The sequence below is a fragment of the Anolis carolinensis genome, chromosome 5 (genome assembly GCF_035594765.1).
Source record: "Anolis carolinensis isolate JA03-04 chromosome 5, rAnoCar3.1.pri, whole genome shotgun sequence".
NCBI classification, from domain to species: Eukaryota; Metazoa; Chordata; class Lepidosauria; order Squamata; family Dactyloidae; genus Anolis; species Anolis carolinensis.
The window spans coordinates 39,034,750-39,051,936 of NC_085845.1; positions in this window are offsets into that span (position 1 = coordinate 39,034,750).

Sequence of the window (17,187 nt, forward strand, 5' to 3'; positions counted from 1 at the left end):
GTGCATTTCATAGCAGAGACTGAGATTCGTAGCTGGAACCAATGCTTTTGTTTGAAAACACATAATCCTGAATAACGGAAGAGTGTTTTCAGAACTGCACTCTTCTTGGTACATGGAGTTTGCTTCTCTATTACAAAGAATAAGCTTTGCATAGATCTTTATGACCACTATAGCATGAGATTGTATAACTATGACTATGTCAAGGTTTGAGGTAGCTGGAAATCCCAATAGTTTCTGCTACCACAAACTCAGTATACATTTCAAAAACAGTAATTACATAATTTGTTCTGAAAATGTGATAGAATGCCTGAAGCTAAAGTCATGTTCAAATCAATATGATGTCTCTCAAGTACAGATGATTTTTAAAGGAAGAATGTGAAACATGACAAGATTACAACAGAGAGACATTAAATGTATCACAATATATCTAGAAGTACAAAATGTGCAACCTAACATGACTAGATTAGTTAGTTACCTGAGTTCTTCTCTTGTGATTTATAATGGAATATAATTTTCATTTTAAAATGTCATGGGTTCACTGAAATGTTGACAGATTTCATTGATTAGAACAAACAAATATGTCTACAGTACAAATGAAGCATTTTAAGATCAAAGTCACTGTAGTGCTGCAAAATGATATAATAGTAAGTAGGAAGAACTACAAATAAACTTAAAAATACTATTGTGTATGTATTGTTGAGGCATCCAACCAAATAGGGCAATAGCACCAGGAGAAACAAACTAATTGCTTATATCCCCCCTCCACTGAATCCAAGTGAAACCTTCAGTTTGCAAGTCTAGCAGAACACCCCCCCCCCCACACACACACACACTCACACCCATGGCTTTCTGTTGATTATCTGCCTGAAAAGCTCCTCAAAAGCTATGTATTCTTCAGGCAAGGATATGATCTTGTGATGAGAACACTGTGCCCCCTTCCCTGGGAACCATGTCACATCCTGCAAATGGGTTGCATTGGTGAGTTGGGCACTTCACTTTGTAAAAGATCTGTAACACAACTGTTTTTACGAACTAGCAAAAAATAAAAGCAGTTAAATATGTTTATGTAGCATTTGTTTATATGACGGTCATTTGAAAAACAAACCAAATCTAGTTTTAAAACAGATAATACTTTAATTCTGTCCACACTGTCACCTACATCACAGGCATTCCAAATCAGGGCTTATTAATTTTTTATGGAAAGATGGCAGGATTTACAAATGGAAAACAAAACTCTCAGATATGGGCATCAAGAATCATGATAGAATCAAATAGAGGAGAGCACAGCTTCACTGACACGCGAGACTTGTCAGTTTGGTATAGAACAGGTCTGCACAACACGGCAGCAGTAAGGGGCCAAAATTAAACTAGGCTAAACCTCTTCAATCAGCAGACAAGTTTTTAATGCCTCACTCCAGGTTTGTGAGAGCGTGCCCTGATTTTCCTGCCTCCCTTCACCGTGGTGATAAGTTGCAGTCTCTTTCTGAGGGAAAGAAAAAGTGCCTCGTTTCTTGCCTCTGCTGCTCTTCCTTGCCTCTGGGTTGCCTCTGTCATCTCCTCCTATGACCAATTCCATGCCATTCATTCATATTTATAGATGAAATATTAATCTCAAACATCATGTAAATTCATCCATATCTAACAAAATTCAAAAATTGCTGAAACCTCTCACAATACTGTAATTTGTTCCATAGGCAGATAAAGGAAGTTACTTTCTGGAGGTAAATAGATAATTCACACAATAAATAAAACATTAGACTGAATCTTGGAAAGATAGAATATGTGTAGTGCAACAGTGTATCTTAATAATATGTTCTCCTTGTATAAGATGATAGTGCTGTGAATCTTTCATCTTAGAAGCTTAATCTTGTTTTTGTCATCTTGTTTAACAAAACAACTAAAATTAGAAAGCCAAGGACATGAAAAAATATTTAAAAGGTTAGAGCTATTGGGTTTAGAACTGCATAAAACAACAAAAGATCTTTTTCAGAGAAAAATGTATCATATTGAGAAAACTACTTAGATTTTCTTCTGTATTCCAAAGAGAGTCATAATTGCAAGAAAACCTATAGTTTAGAAAAAGGATAAAAGCTATTTTCACTACTGAATGCTTTATGGTTATGATGATCACATCCATGTATGTGGTGCCTTACAAGAATAGGTTTGACAGGTCCCTAGCTTAAGAGGCTTTCAGTCTAAAAACAGATATAAGAAAACAACACAAGAAGCGAAAGAAAGAGGAGCAGAGGAAAACATGGTCACTTCAATTGCAAGCACTTTGCAATACAACAATGTTCTGCCAGTTAAATAAATTATAATCATAATGTGTGATGAAATAGTCAGGGGTTTTAATTTAGACTACGGGCGCTTCCAGACAGCACCAAAATGGTGGATGGGGGACATCTGTCGGAATTTTATTTTTTTAAAAAAACCTTTGTTATGCACCGATCCTCATATGCACACATGCAAATACCTAAATATAAAATATGAAGAGATTCCCATGAAAACTGCTTTCATGCTCTGTTTAAGTTTAGAATTTTTAAAATAAAGATTTTCAGAGAGGTCAAATGCCTCTCCTTGCTCTGTTTAAGCTATCTGGAAATCAGCTGTGTCTCCATGACAGCCCAAATAGCTCTTTCAGACTTATTTAAAATGGACCTGCAATCTCCACAAGTGTGGGGGGGGATGAGGAAATCTCTCATTTTGCAAAACAGTCATGCAAAATGACTGCAGAAATACTAAATGGAATTTTTGATGTTGTGTTTTTCTGGAAGCTCTCCACAGCATATCAAAATTGTTTTGGAGAGTCCCTTCTATTTCCTATGTGAGCTATGAACATTATTGAAGAAGCCAAAAAACAGAACTCTATGGGATCAAGGATGAGAATTGTGTAGTCTTCTCAATACTGTTCTGCTACAACTCACGAGTATATTGCTTGCTTTAACAGGAGAAAAAATAGTTAAGTTTGAGAATGAATTTCATTTCCAAGGAGGAGGAAAAATTGGTCAGTTCTGAAAGGAATTCTGATTACTTCCAAGGAGACTTTCTAATTGCACATTCTTTAAGACCCTCCTTTAATAAAAATATATCTGATTATGAAGCTACCTTGAAGATATTTCGTAGGTTTTTTAAAGTGTTAACATTATAAGAGCAAAGCCTTATACATACATTACTCAAGAGTAATCCCCACATATTTTCACAATTCTCATAAATTCAAAATGAATACAAACTTGTAAAATGACTTCATACAAAGTTTGCCATGTCATGCATATAACATCTATGGATAATGTAAAATGAAGAACATATGTCTAACTATTCACCCATAAATGTATTGTTCAGTTATATATAAATTTATATCACATGTATAGCCTCATCTAGTTATTTTAAAAATGAAGTCCTTTATATCGCAGAAAGATGAACCCTGAAGAATACTCTACTTTAGAATCTGCACTTGAGTATATATATGCAGTATATATGTGCATTTTGAACTGGAATTTCATGTAAATATTAAAAAAAACATTAAGCTAGATATAAATACATGAAGACACTAGAGACAAGATTTTAATGTTCAGGAAAAAGTCCTTAATAGAATTTGAACATGTATGCTCTTAGCAGAAACTCAATTGATATAAAAAATGGAATTGTCAGGGGAAAATACATTCAAAGTCTTAAAGAATAATTACTTCATGTCAGAGATAATAAAATAAATAAAGTTCAATGTACACTGGACTTTTGCTATCAGCTTTAGTGTGGGGAATTGTTTTGCATATAAACTGGGGGTAGCCACCACACAAAATAAAATATGAACCCCCTCCCCTTTAAACTTAGTGCGGAATAAATCTGCAAGTCATTGAAGCTCTATATGTTTATCTGGTGCAGCAGTTAAAATATCTGCAGGTTATTGAAGCTCTATGGACTGCATCATATGGAGGCCAAAAAGCCAGGGGACAGCGGGGGACAACGAGAGACAGCAGGGAAAACTGTGAGACAGTATACCACTTTGTGCCCTTACCATCATTGGTTGTGGGGTCCTTTACAACGAAGTTTCCCCACTGTCCCTGGTTTTTTCCCGCATCCTTCTCGGCTTCTTCTATGTACTATGAGGAGTTCTAAGGGCCCTGTCTCTCTGTGCTGCTGTCACGCCCGAGGCAACGGAGCACCAAGAACCTGACGCAGAGACCAATATCTATCTAATATCTTTATTAAGTAAATATATAAAAGTAATAAAAACAAGTGAAGAATATAGTTCAGAAGCAGACCTATCAAATGAGGTCAAATATAGTCCAAAAATGTATTGTCCAATAAATGATATTAGAGTTCAAAGTTTTTAATCCAATAACCGAAACACACACTATTGCCAAGCAATAGTGTGGGGAAAATGCCCAGAGTCTTTGAAGTCCAAGGTAGCTTGAGAACAAGGCTGGAAACAAACTTGAATCATTAAACAAGGTCCGTGACTAGGAACAAGGCGAAACAGAGATTCTAAGAACAAGGTCCGTGGCTAAAAACAAAGCTAGACAAATCTTGAATACTTGATCCGGAAGGCAAGGAACTGGGGTTGCGGACTTTGCGAAGTCCACACAAGTTTGGAAACACGAAGTTGCTTCTGGAGCTGCTCTGTTGACTCCGCAACAATTCTAACGTGCCAGGCACCTATATTGGGGTCTCGTTTTCCCGCCAACGACCTCTTTTCCTAGAGAACGGGAAACAAAACCCAACTTTGTCCAGATGTGAAACTCCTTAGAATTTCCCAAGGGAAGCATGGCTAATCAGCCTGTTGTTTAGCTGCAATCCGTAAGCTCCTGCGAGTCTGTTCTCTCACTCCCCTGTCTGCAGAATAGGACTGTCTCCTAGGGAACGGGGGTGAGGAATGCCCAAGGTCTGTTTTAACTGGGTTCTTGGGCGAAAACATCAACATCCGGCAGCTGGAAAGATTCCGGCTCTTGTTGAACCGGTGAAAACCCCATGTTTTCGTCTTCATCTCTCACGATGGCACTAGGAGCAGGACTACAAGGCCCATGAGGCATCACAGCTGCCTGTATACTGCCACACAGACCCCAATGGAATCCTACCAGAAGTAACCCTGACACATCTGAAGGGATCTATCAGATTTCATGCCAGCAGCATGCCATCAGTGTCAAGAGCAGGGAGAAGACGCTTCTCAGTCTCCATGTGATGAAGTTGTATATGTTTATCTGATACAGTGGCTAAAAAGCCAGCTCAATTCTAGGCTACCTCATTAGGATTTTAGTATCTAGATCGAGGGAAGTCATAGTTCCACTCTATTCTGCTTTGTGCAGACTTCATCTGGAATACTCTGCCCAGTTTTGGGCACCAAAATTCAAGAAGGATATTGAGAATTTGGAACATGTCCAGATAAGGGCATTTGTAACAGAATGGGCCTACCTTGCCAGGCCAGTGTGTAGGAAGAGTACTAGGCCCTGGGAGAAAAGGCCCAATCCAAACAAAAGGAAGAGGGAACAGCCTGCACCTTATATGGTAATTGTGCCTGATTGGTGGGGGAGTTAATGAGTATTGCCTAGCTACTGAAGGTAGAGGGCGCCAGGGAGAGAGAGATAATCGGGGGAAGGAAGAGGAGTCTGAGAAGGAGAAAGGAAGTGTTTGGAAACCTCTGTGAGGAGAGAAATAAAAATAGCCTTCAGAAAGAAGGCAACATTTTAGAGAGCCTCTAAGGGACAGGGAGCATATATTAAGAGCCTCTAGAAGGGAGGACTGAGGGGTTTTGAAAAGCTCAATTAGTTCTCCTGTGAGTGAACATAGTTCTGTGGAAGACAAGTTAAGGAACCATTTCCTTATAAGGAAACAGCTTGATAATCTTCTGAAACCATTACGCATCTGAACCTCTCCTTATATCTGAGCAATCTTCTTGTTCTAGTTCAAATAAACTTCGCAAATTTGTTTATACTCCACCACAGGTATTCAGTGTGTCTTTCTGTGCATCAATATAAGAAGGGGGCCTGTCTGCATGATAGCCATTACTCTTTAAGTCAGAGTTTCTTTTCATTTTGGAGTGGCTCTGTGAACTGACTCCAGTGGTCGGTGGGCCAGTGGGACAGGGAAGAGTGAATGGTGTGATCGTAGACCAATACATTTAGATTGGTGGCAGCGAAGTTATATCATGATGTAACCGGCGGTTGGTAGTTGGGATTGCAATCAAAATGATCAAAGGTTTGGATGCCAAGCCATATGAAGAACAGCTGAGGTACCTGGGTATGTTTAGCTTGGAGAAAAGTCAGCTGAGAGGGGGAATGATAACCATATTTACACTCTTGAAAACATGTCACATTGAAGAGGGGGCAGGTTCGTTTTCTGTTGCTCTAGAGAAGTGGTGGGTCCCAGGTGTTTTGAATGACAACTTTCAGAAATCCCAGCCAGTTTACCAGCTGCTAGGATTTCTGGCAGTTGAAGTCCAAAACATCTGGGGGCCCAGCCAGTGTACCAACTTTTAGGATTTCTGAGAGCTGAAGGCCAAAACATCTGGGGACCCTGTGATGTCTCAGGGACCGCGGCCATCATAGATCAAACTGAAGAGGATATGTGTCAGACCCCTGGCAGCTGGGCACCAAGAACCATACACGGAGGCCAATCTCTATCTAATATCTTTATTAAGGAAATATATAAAAGCAATAAAAACAAGTGAAGAATATAGTCCAGAAGCAGACCTTTCAAATGAGGTCAAATATAGTCCAAAAATGTATTGTCCAATAAATGATATTAGAGTTCAAATTTCTTAATCCAATACTGAAACACACACTATTGCCAAGCAATAGTGTGGGGAAATGTCAGAGTCTTAGAAGTCCAATGAAGCTTGACAACAAGGCTGGAAATAGACTTGGTTCTTTGACAAGGTCCGTGACTAGAAACAAGGCAAACAGTGAATCTTGGAAAAGGTCCGTGGAATACAGCAAAGCAAGGCAGTACTTGAATTCTTGATCCGGGAAGCAAGGAACTGGGGTTACGAAGTCCACACACGATCTCACTCCTGAAGCAGCTCTGTTGACTCCACAAAGAATCTCCCTCGTCAAACACCTATATTGGGTCTCGTTTTCCCGCCAACAATCTAGAGAACGAGAAGCGAAACCCAACTCTGTCCAGATGCAAGACTCCTTAGAATTTCCCAAGGGAAGCAGGCCTAATCAGCCTGTTGTTTGGCAGCGATCCGTAAACTCCTGCGATTTGCTTCTCTGACTCCTCTGTCTCTAGAGTAAGATTCCCTCCTGGGAAACGGAGGCGAGGAATGCCCAAGGTCTGTTTTACTGAATTCTTGAGGACAAACATCAACATCCGGCAGGTGAAAGGACTCCGGCTCTTGTTGAACCGGCGAAAATCCCATGTTTTCATCTTCATCTGCCACGATAGCACTAGGAACAGGACTACAAGGCCCATGAGGCATCACCATATGGGTTTTTTCCCATCTCAGCAAGATTCTGTTCCATTCCAGATGTTCCCTGTTGACATTTTGGTGCCAAAGCAAAGTATGGACGCCCTTGAAACAGAGCCTGGTTCCCCTGAAAGTGTTGTGTTTGATAGGAAGTCTTTTCTCAAAACTCCATAAAGAGTTTTTGAGACGAAGTGCAAGATTAGTGGAGAGAGAGGATTTTAATTTACCCGTTTCCCTTGGGAAGTATCGGGGAGGCAGGCATGTTGACACAGCTACTTTCTCTGGGAACAATAGGGGAGTTAAACACCTGTTGGGGGGAACTCTTGAACTTCCATAAAAGTTCTGCACTGAGCTCTCCCTATCGCGGTGTCAACGTGACTAATCCAAGAAGAACATCGTCTCTTGTTCCTGAGCTCCTAAGGGGCCTTTCGGTGCGCTTACTCACGAGTAGACCGGGAGTTGCGTTTTCACTCCTGTTCAAGTTTGGACTGCGTTTCAGATCCACCACGAATTACCTTGCCTAGCCTCGAATCCTTGTCTGGACTTAACTTCAAGAATATCCCGGTGATTCCTTGCTCTTTCCCCACTCAAACTTCCAAAGAGTTTGAGTGTGTTTCGGTTATTGGATTGTAGACTTTGGACTCTAATACTGGACATATAACTTCATTTATTTGGACTATTTTTGATCTGTCATATAAGGACAATTGCTTGACTATATACTCTGCATACTTTTGTTTTATTCTTTTATTGCATTAATAAAGATATTAGATTGTTTATTGGCCTCCGTGTTGGTTTCCAGTGCTCATGCAGCCTAGAGGCGTTACAGACCCATTGGTTGACAACCACTGCTCTAGAGAGTAGGACACAGAGCAATTGATTCAAATAATAGGAAAAGAGATTCCACTTAAACATTAGGAAGAATGTCCTGACAATAAGACATGTTCAGCAGTGGAATATACTGATTCGGAATGTGGTGGGGTTTCTCTCTCTGAAGAAGCAGGGGCTTTGTGGTCTTCTCTTGGAAGTGTTTTGATTTTGTGTTCCTACATGGCGGGGGATTAGATTAGATAGCCCTTGTGCCACATTATCACAGCAGGGCTTTAAAGTGGGCAGCTTTGCATTTCTGCCACCTGCAGAATTCTGGGAAATGGAGTTTGGGAAGGCGAGGACCTCTGTAGCTGAGAATTCCAAAGGCCCTGCCCTAAATTACAATTCCCAGAATTCTGCAGGTGGCAGAAAGGTGAGGCTGCCTGCTTTAAAGCCCTGGTGTGATAACGTCAATGGTTTCTTCCAATTATATGTTTCTGATTCTATGATCCTATAAAATATATCTCTCTTATAACTGGGAACATTTTACAGCTCTATCTAGTTGTTATTTTCTTAGAATTTTCTAAATTACTCAGTAACCAAAGCACTTTGAGAACCTGTTAAAATACAAAATACTTTAAAATACAGTGATGACAGAATAGTGATGTGGCAAGACTGACTGCAGATCGCCATACGTAAAATGGCAGTATTGTGAACACACTGTGGAAGACAAGTTAAGGAACCATTAATAATAATTAGCTTACTTTGGCACTTGAATGGGTCACTGAATTCCTGTAGATCCAGAGAACCCTTTTTGGAGAAGGCATTCCACAGATGGAGTGTCAGCACTGGGCAGGCCTTGTTGTTCCTTGCCTATCTTGCCTTTTTCAACTACGTCTAATCATGCAATTCTTAGTGTTTGTTTTCTGCTTGCCCAGTGTAGTCTAGGAGCCATTTGAAAATTAAGTGCCAGTGCCTTCCAACAAGTAAGTTGCAGAACATATCAACTGGGATCTTGATATACCAAAAATATGTTGTGCCCTTTTCCTGTTGTGAATAGTGATGATCAAGAAGACTGCAGTAACATGCTCTGAAGCTCAACCAATGCACAATTAAATTTCATCTAACATTATATTCTATTAGCCATATCAAAGTCTAAAATTTCAAGTCAAGAAGCTTCATTATCCTAAATAATGCCCCCAAAGCTTTCTCCTGTTTTTATTTATGTTCAGGTGGTATTAGAGTCTGTATTCATTCATTAATCCATTCATAGCTGTTCAGAGCAAATCTTCCTATAGTGTGTGTCAGAAGTGCATTATGATGACTGGAGAAATGAAATGAATGTATGCCTTCTACTAGCATTTGACTTATTGACACAAAGATAGTTTTGCATGATTGAAATTCTTTATTTATTTATTCAAATGGCTTCTAGGGATGAAGCTTTAAGATTTACATAATTCATCTTCCCAATGACATTACAAGAACAAATTAGACCTAAAAGCACTTGGAAGTACAATGTGTGTAGGGGAAAAGACTGGATTCTGTATGCTGAAATACAAACAGAACAAATTTACAGAAGACAGCACCCTTATAAATAGACAAATGTGCATTTACAAGAGAAATTTAGATTTATGTTTTTAAGTGTAGGAAAAACTATAAAGAGAAAACCATAAAATATGGGTATTTTATGTTCATAGTAAAATGTATATGCTTGCAATATTTTATATGAAGGATGAAGGCATATGAAACAGCAAAGGGGTTTGTTCTTCTGCTGTGGGATGGATCTGACTTTACAACTGAAATTATATATTATAACTATGATTATTAATTTATATCCTTTTCCCCAGAAATGGGATTTGAGACTACTCACAACTTATTAAAAACAATATAGATTCAAAACTATATAGTATAAAACATATCGGTATAAAAAGGCTTAAAGGTAATTTAAAAATTATATCTATAGGTGATCACTCATGGCCGAGTATGATTGTCTTCCAAAGATAGAGTCTTGGTGATGGGTCCATAAGAGACTATGAAGACCTATTCTGGATCCACATGGTCTTTTACAACAAGGATAGATTTCCAGATGGAAGGCGGTCATGACAAAAGTTTGCTTCATGCACCTTACTCTTGGAACATTTCTTCCTTCCACTTTCTATTTAAGAATACTATATTTACTCGAATCTAATGGTCACCTTTTTTTGGCTAAATTTCCTTGCCAAAATTAGGGTGTGCATTCGATTCATGTCATTTTAGTGCTGAGCCAAAGCAAGAGGGTAAGCTGCTTCAGGAGCACTTGGAGCTTCCACTTGAGTGATGTCAATAGTAATTTAATTGTCATAACTCAATGCTATGTAATCCTGGGATTTGTAGTTTGATGAGGTATCCACACTCTTTGGCAGAGAAGGCACAAGACTCTGTAAAAATTACAGATCCCATGATTCCATAGCATTGATTCAAGGCAGTTAAAGTAGATCCATTCTCCAGCACAGATGCACCCCAAGGTTTCTTTTCAATTGCTGAAAGCTTTGGTGTTCCAATACAGTTGTTTTAAAGAAGGAATTCTATGCAGGCAGCAACTGAAATGGGCATATATAATGCGTTGTACTGGGAAAGAGTGCACATTTTGTTGCTGCACATTACATTTATCAGCAAATGCTTTTTTGGTTTCAGAATTTTGAAAATTGAGTTGCACATTAGATTCAATGGCAAATTAGACTTGAGTAAAAGCATATGAAAATAAAAAGAACAACACAGCACATCATTAAAACCTCTTCACAATCGATTCCCATCACTCTGATGGAGTTGAAATTTTTTTCACTTGCTAGTAGAACAGAGCAAGGAGGGAGCCATTGTAACCTCCTATTGAAGAAGTATCAAAGTAGTGACTAAAGGCTATCCACACTGGTCAAAATGCTTACTTAATACTTACTTAGGCAATCACTCATAGCTGGAGGATGATGGTCCTCCAAGTGTAGTGTCTTGGCGGTGAATGCAATATGCAACATGAATCAGCATTAAAATTGTTGCACAACTTATAAAACAATTGTAGGATCTGTATGCAATCCATTAAAGCATAATAGTGCAATTAAAATCTACAGTAAAAACCTTATTTTGATGCAACCAACATAGCAAAAAAACCCCAAAAAGACAAATTATGATAAATTTAGATAAAAATGTAAGTCACAGGATGTGGAATGCTATCAGCATCAAAGCTATGAAAACTAAAACAGCGTACTTCCCTTTCCCGACAGATCCCATTAAATGACATATGCATACTTCCAGGTAGGCTCTGCTGGGAAAGGGGAGAGAAAGTAGTGTATGCTTCCACCACAGCAGCAACATGGAAAGCTTCCTGTGTTGCCTTCAGAACAATGGAGCAAGCCGGGTGGCTACGTCCCCTCCCCATGTGTTGGGATCCCAAGTAAATTGTGCGGGGTGTGGGGTAACATGTTCTCCATGCCACCTGTTGGGACACCATGGATTCGTAACAATGCATGATGAATTCATGACCTTTGTGATGAGGTCTTGTAAAAATGGTTTTTAACAGGCAATAGACACATGTAGGAGGAGGCATTTTCTTTGTAGAGCATTGTATTCCCACATTATATTCCAATCTATTATCCTGCCTTTTTTTGTTCTGCATTTAACTTTTAAATACCTTGGGTAATTTGTAAAATATCACAGATAGAAAATGACAACTTTCTCTTGTATGTATTTGTAAAAATTGCTATTTTCAATGTATACTGGTGAGTCTTGTGGTATATGATTTCATGATGATAAATTGAAGTAAATTAGCAAATTCTAATACATGTGAGCCATGTTTATACTTTCAATAGTCCTTTACTAGGAAAGTATGATCAAGAATGAAACAAACTGATATCTATACCTATACATTTAGATATGTCTGCCTCATTCCTGATAGTTTGCTTATAGACATAGATATCTAAATCTAAATCTATCTAAATCCATAATAAAAGCGAAAACCCATATGTGTGTATGTGGCACAGGTGTCCACTCACACAGACAGCCTCCGGCCTCCACAAAGAGGCTACAGTTCCCAGGGCTCAGAATCCAGCAAGTCACCCCTTTGCACTGACACTGCGGTTACAGCGAGCGCCATGAACATGTAGCCCAAACCCTGCCAATGTCCTTTCCAAACACTATGACCCACCACCCAAGGAATGTTTTCATATGGGGACCATTTCATCCTAGATTTTGCTTTTTCTTCCACCACAGGCAGGCATTCCAGGGTTCTCTATTGGTGTGGAATTTGCATGGCCCCGCCCACTGCCCTTCCCTTTCAAATCTGTCTGCATAACAAACACAGCAGAACGGAGCAGCAACTAAACTTACTGGAAGAGTTTGGGGATTGACTGCACATGGTGGAACTTGTAGTTCACCCTGCGTCAAGACAAAATACTGTGACTCCTACTGGTAAATTTAGAGGAGTTGTAGTTCACCTACACCCAGAACACTATGAACCCAAACAATGATGGGCCTGGGCCAAACTCACCATGCATATCTGATATTCCCAGATTTGAATACTGGTGGGTTTTGGAGGGGAATTGTCCTAAACATTTGGGAGTAGTAGGTACTGGGATTTATAGTTCACCTGCAATGAATGAGCACTTCTAACCCTACCGATGATACACCAGGACCACACTTGGCACACTGAGCCCCCATAACCAATACAACATATTGCACAAGTTTGGGGAAAAGGGAATTATAGTTCACCTGCATCCACAGAAATAGAGCCCCCATGACTTACTTTACATCCGGCCGGTGTTGGGAAGGGGATGGACTGTGTATGAAGGAACTTGCATATGGGAGTTGTAGTTCTCTGCACCAACTGAACCCAGGTGACACTGGATCTACACTAAACTTTGAGCACAGGCAAACAATGTCTTTCTCAAATGACCCGGGCACCGCCGGGTCCCCAAGCTAGTATAGATATATATTGTACTGCATTTTACTAGTCAACCATGTCATTTTTAAAAAGCTTCTCAGTTGTCATGTGCTAGTAAGCTAAATAATTATTTCCAGAGGAGCAAATATCAAGTGCTAATTCCATACGAATGCCTTCCCATGGTTGCAATTGTACATATGCCTGAAACCTAAGAAATGTGGATTTTCCACAATGCTCACTTTAAATCTGATGCCCACCACTATCATCATCATCATCATCATCATCATCATCATCATCATCATCATCATCATTTAATTACTTATTAATCCATCCACGATGCTCTAGGCGATTTACAAGATAAAACTGTAAAGGATAAAAATACATACATACAAATATTGATAAAAATTAAAGTAGATTAAAAGCTCTAGTAAAGAGCCATGTCTTGAGTGCGAGGGTAAAAGGCCCTAACTCACGCATGGCTCTCATATAGGGCGGCAAGGCATTCCATAAGTCAGGGGCAGAAACAGAAAAAGCTCTGCGCCTGGTCCTCTCCAAGTGCACTTCTCTAGGACCCGGTACATAGAGTAAGTCTCATTGGGATGGTCGTTGCGACCTCCGATGATGGGAGAAGGAGAGATGGTCCCTAAGATATGATGGGCCCTGGCCGTAAAGAGTTTTAAAAGTCAGGACTAGCATTTTATATAGACCATGGTAATCAGTTGGAAGCCAATGCAGATGCTGCAGCACTGGTGTTATGTGGCATTTCATGGGTGTTCTTGTGAGTAGCCTGGCTGCCGCATTCTGAACAATACGGAGCTTCCGGGTCGTGGACATCGGAAGGCCAACATACAGGGCGTTGCAATAGTCCAGCCTAGATGTGACCGTGGCATGGATGACTGTTGTCAGAGCCTCATCAGATAGATAGGGTGCCAATTGCCTCGCTTGTCGTAGGTGGAAAAAGGCCTGTTTGCTGGCAGCAGCGACCTGAGCTTCCATTGTCAGCTGCGAATCTAAAACGACACCCAGGCTCTTAACGGAAGGCGAAGGAGATAGGGCAGCACCATCGAAGGTGGGTAGCAAGTGGGCCATACCAGTTGAGTGGCCATGCCAGAGAATCTCAGTCTTTGCCGGGTTCACCTTCAATCTACTAGCACGTAGCCAGTTCGACAGAGCCTCCAGACATAAGGTGAAATTGTCTGGTATTGACGTTGCTCCAGGCTCCAAGCGCAGAAGGAGTTGGGTGTCGTCTGCATATTGATAGCAGTCTAGGCCAAAACTCCGAGCCAAACTAGCAAGGGGTCTAACGTAGATGTTGAAGAGAAGAGGGGAGAGAATTGCACCTTGGGGTACCCCACATAGGAGGGGAGATCTGTCAGAGACTTGACCCATATACTCCACGCATTGGCTCCGGTTTATAGCTGTTTGATAATTAGAAAAAACTCAGCATTTCTACCTTGAATGAACAATTTGTCCCAGGATAAATATTCCATACAGAAGAAGCATCATAAAGAAGCCAACTGATAGTAGCATTTTTCTATGCATATAACTCTGTGAACTCATTGAAAATCACAGAAAAACAACATACTAAATTACTAATATCATACTGGTTAAGACTTTATATCACAGTGGATATATAGTGGGTGTGAATATGGCCTGCTGCCACAAGCCTGTCCAAGAATACATTTTGGTGCTGGTATTTGACTGGCAACTGCAGGTTGTCAAGTGATTTTTTTCTCTCACCCCATCTGCTAGAGTCTATTAATTCACATTTATGTTTCAGTGCTAGTGATTTCTGTTCCAGATGGCTCATGTGGAAATCTAGTCTTCATGGTGCAATACAAAATAGTAATGTCTAACACATTCTAAAATAAATTAAATCCATAATAATATTTCTCTTTAAAAAGGCAACAAATGAGTAGTTTAGAAATGTTTCAAATGCTGATATTATACAGGGTAATGAATTTCATTATGGCTGTCTTTACTTTGTGGCTAGATATACCCTTAAAAATTGCTTATTTGAAAGCTTGTTTTCCTAATGGGGATTTTTTTAGTTCATCCAACTACACCTTGGGTAAATAAATAAATAAAAACTTAACAATATCTAATCTTTGATGAAAATATTTTAGATTAAATCCTATAAATGCATAGAATTAGAAGCAACATTGCATTTCACCTGATTTTCTACTTCATCACAATGGGGCCCCTTTTTCTTTTGACACTTTTTCAGATGACACTGGCTTGGCCTTGCCTCCATTCCTCCCAAAGTTGAGGGGGAGGCTTTTCCTGTTTCAACAATTTTTTTTGCCTTTTTACCCATCTGACGGGGGAAAGAGCAACACAGCAACATGCATTGCCACACTTTTACCCATCTGATGGGGACAGGATGTCAATACGCCTTGTCCCATCCTCACCACGTGATGGGGATAAAGGGAGTGTGTGGGGAGGGGGGCACAAGGTGCCCTGTGCAACTGCTGGCAAAATGGCACAGTTCCAGAGGCTGTGTGAAGAAATCCTTTTTGTATAATGGACAGCAAAGCTGGTCAATCGAATATGAATTTGTTTGTAGTTGCATACAGTTGTCTCTACATGCCTGTATGAACTTATGTTTATATGAATATGTTTCCAAATAAATGCATTATAAATGTAAAAAGCTTTTCAATTTAATATGTGTATCCAATGGAATAAACAATGCAAATATAGTAACAAGTTCCACTTGGATTTAGAGATATTATGTAACTTTTAATGCCCTGATTAGATTTGGTGAAGTGACACAGATTTGCCTTGTTGATAAGAAACAGAGTTTGCACATTGCTGCTGTACTATGAAATATGAACAGGCACAAAACTGTGCAAGCATTTAATTTACAGGACTATTGTGTTGACATAAGAGAATGGACCTAAAAGAATGCCTTTTATGAGATCAATTTGTGTTAGTGAATGAGACCAAACCATTTGTCTTCATGGGATGTCAAATGTCCTTTGAAAACATTGGTTGTCCTTTGGTACATCAGAAGAAACATAAAATAGATATATCTCACTAAAATACTGTATGCACAATATTTTCATAAGTTTCTCTTGCCCAGTGCTCATTTATTTTAAACTGCAATATCAAACAAGTTGCCAGTTTCAGATATGCATCTCTTTTCTTCTTTTGTTGCAGCACTATTTTATAGACTATCTCTTAGAGCAGATGTCAATTTTAAGACTTATAAAATTCACAATACCAAAGAGATTCAACTAGTCTACAGACTAGATGGGTTCATGCCCTGATACAACCAGGGGTGCTTTAGTTCTTATTCTTTATATGGAGAAAAGGTATAGATATGCAGAGAGAAAAAGTTATGTGCACATTATTTTGCTTGTGTGTATGTGCCTTCAAGTTGCTTGTCAACTTGTGGTATCCTCATTAATTTCATGAGGTTTTCTTAAGCATGGAATACTCAGATATGATTTTTACCAGTTCATCCCTCTGAAATACAGCCTACAGTACCTAATATTCATTTGTAGTCTCCTATCTAAGGTCAGTTCCAGACAGGGAAGAAGTCCACTTGTAATAGAGGTGGGACTAGAGACAGAGCCAGCCCTAGGTATTTTTCAAGTGTAGGCGAACAGAATTTTGGCGCCCCCCCAAACCAATCACTGAAAAATAAAAGCGTTGGATAAGCGAAAATGTTGGATAATAAGGAAGTATAAAGGAAAAGCCTATAAAACATCAAATTACATTATGATTTTAAAAATTAAGCACCAAAACATCATGTTTTACAACAAATCAATAGAAAAAGCAGTTCAATACATGGTAACGTTATGTAGGAATTACTATATTTGCAAATTTAGCACTAAACATTGAACAGGGATATAGGGAAGTGTGGACTTAGATAACCCAGATAGCCTTCAGTATTAAAAAACCCCTCTAAAATCAGGACAATAAATAAAGAACAACACTCTGAAAACAAAAGAAATCCAGACAGTAAACAATCAGGGACAGCTAACTCCTCCCAAAAAAAGTTTCTCCCAGGCAAGAAGAAGCCAGGCCTTGAAGCCACAGGGCCATTAAATGCTAATCAAGGTGA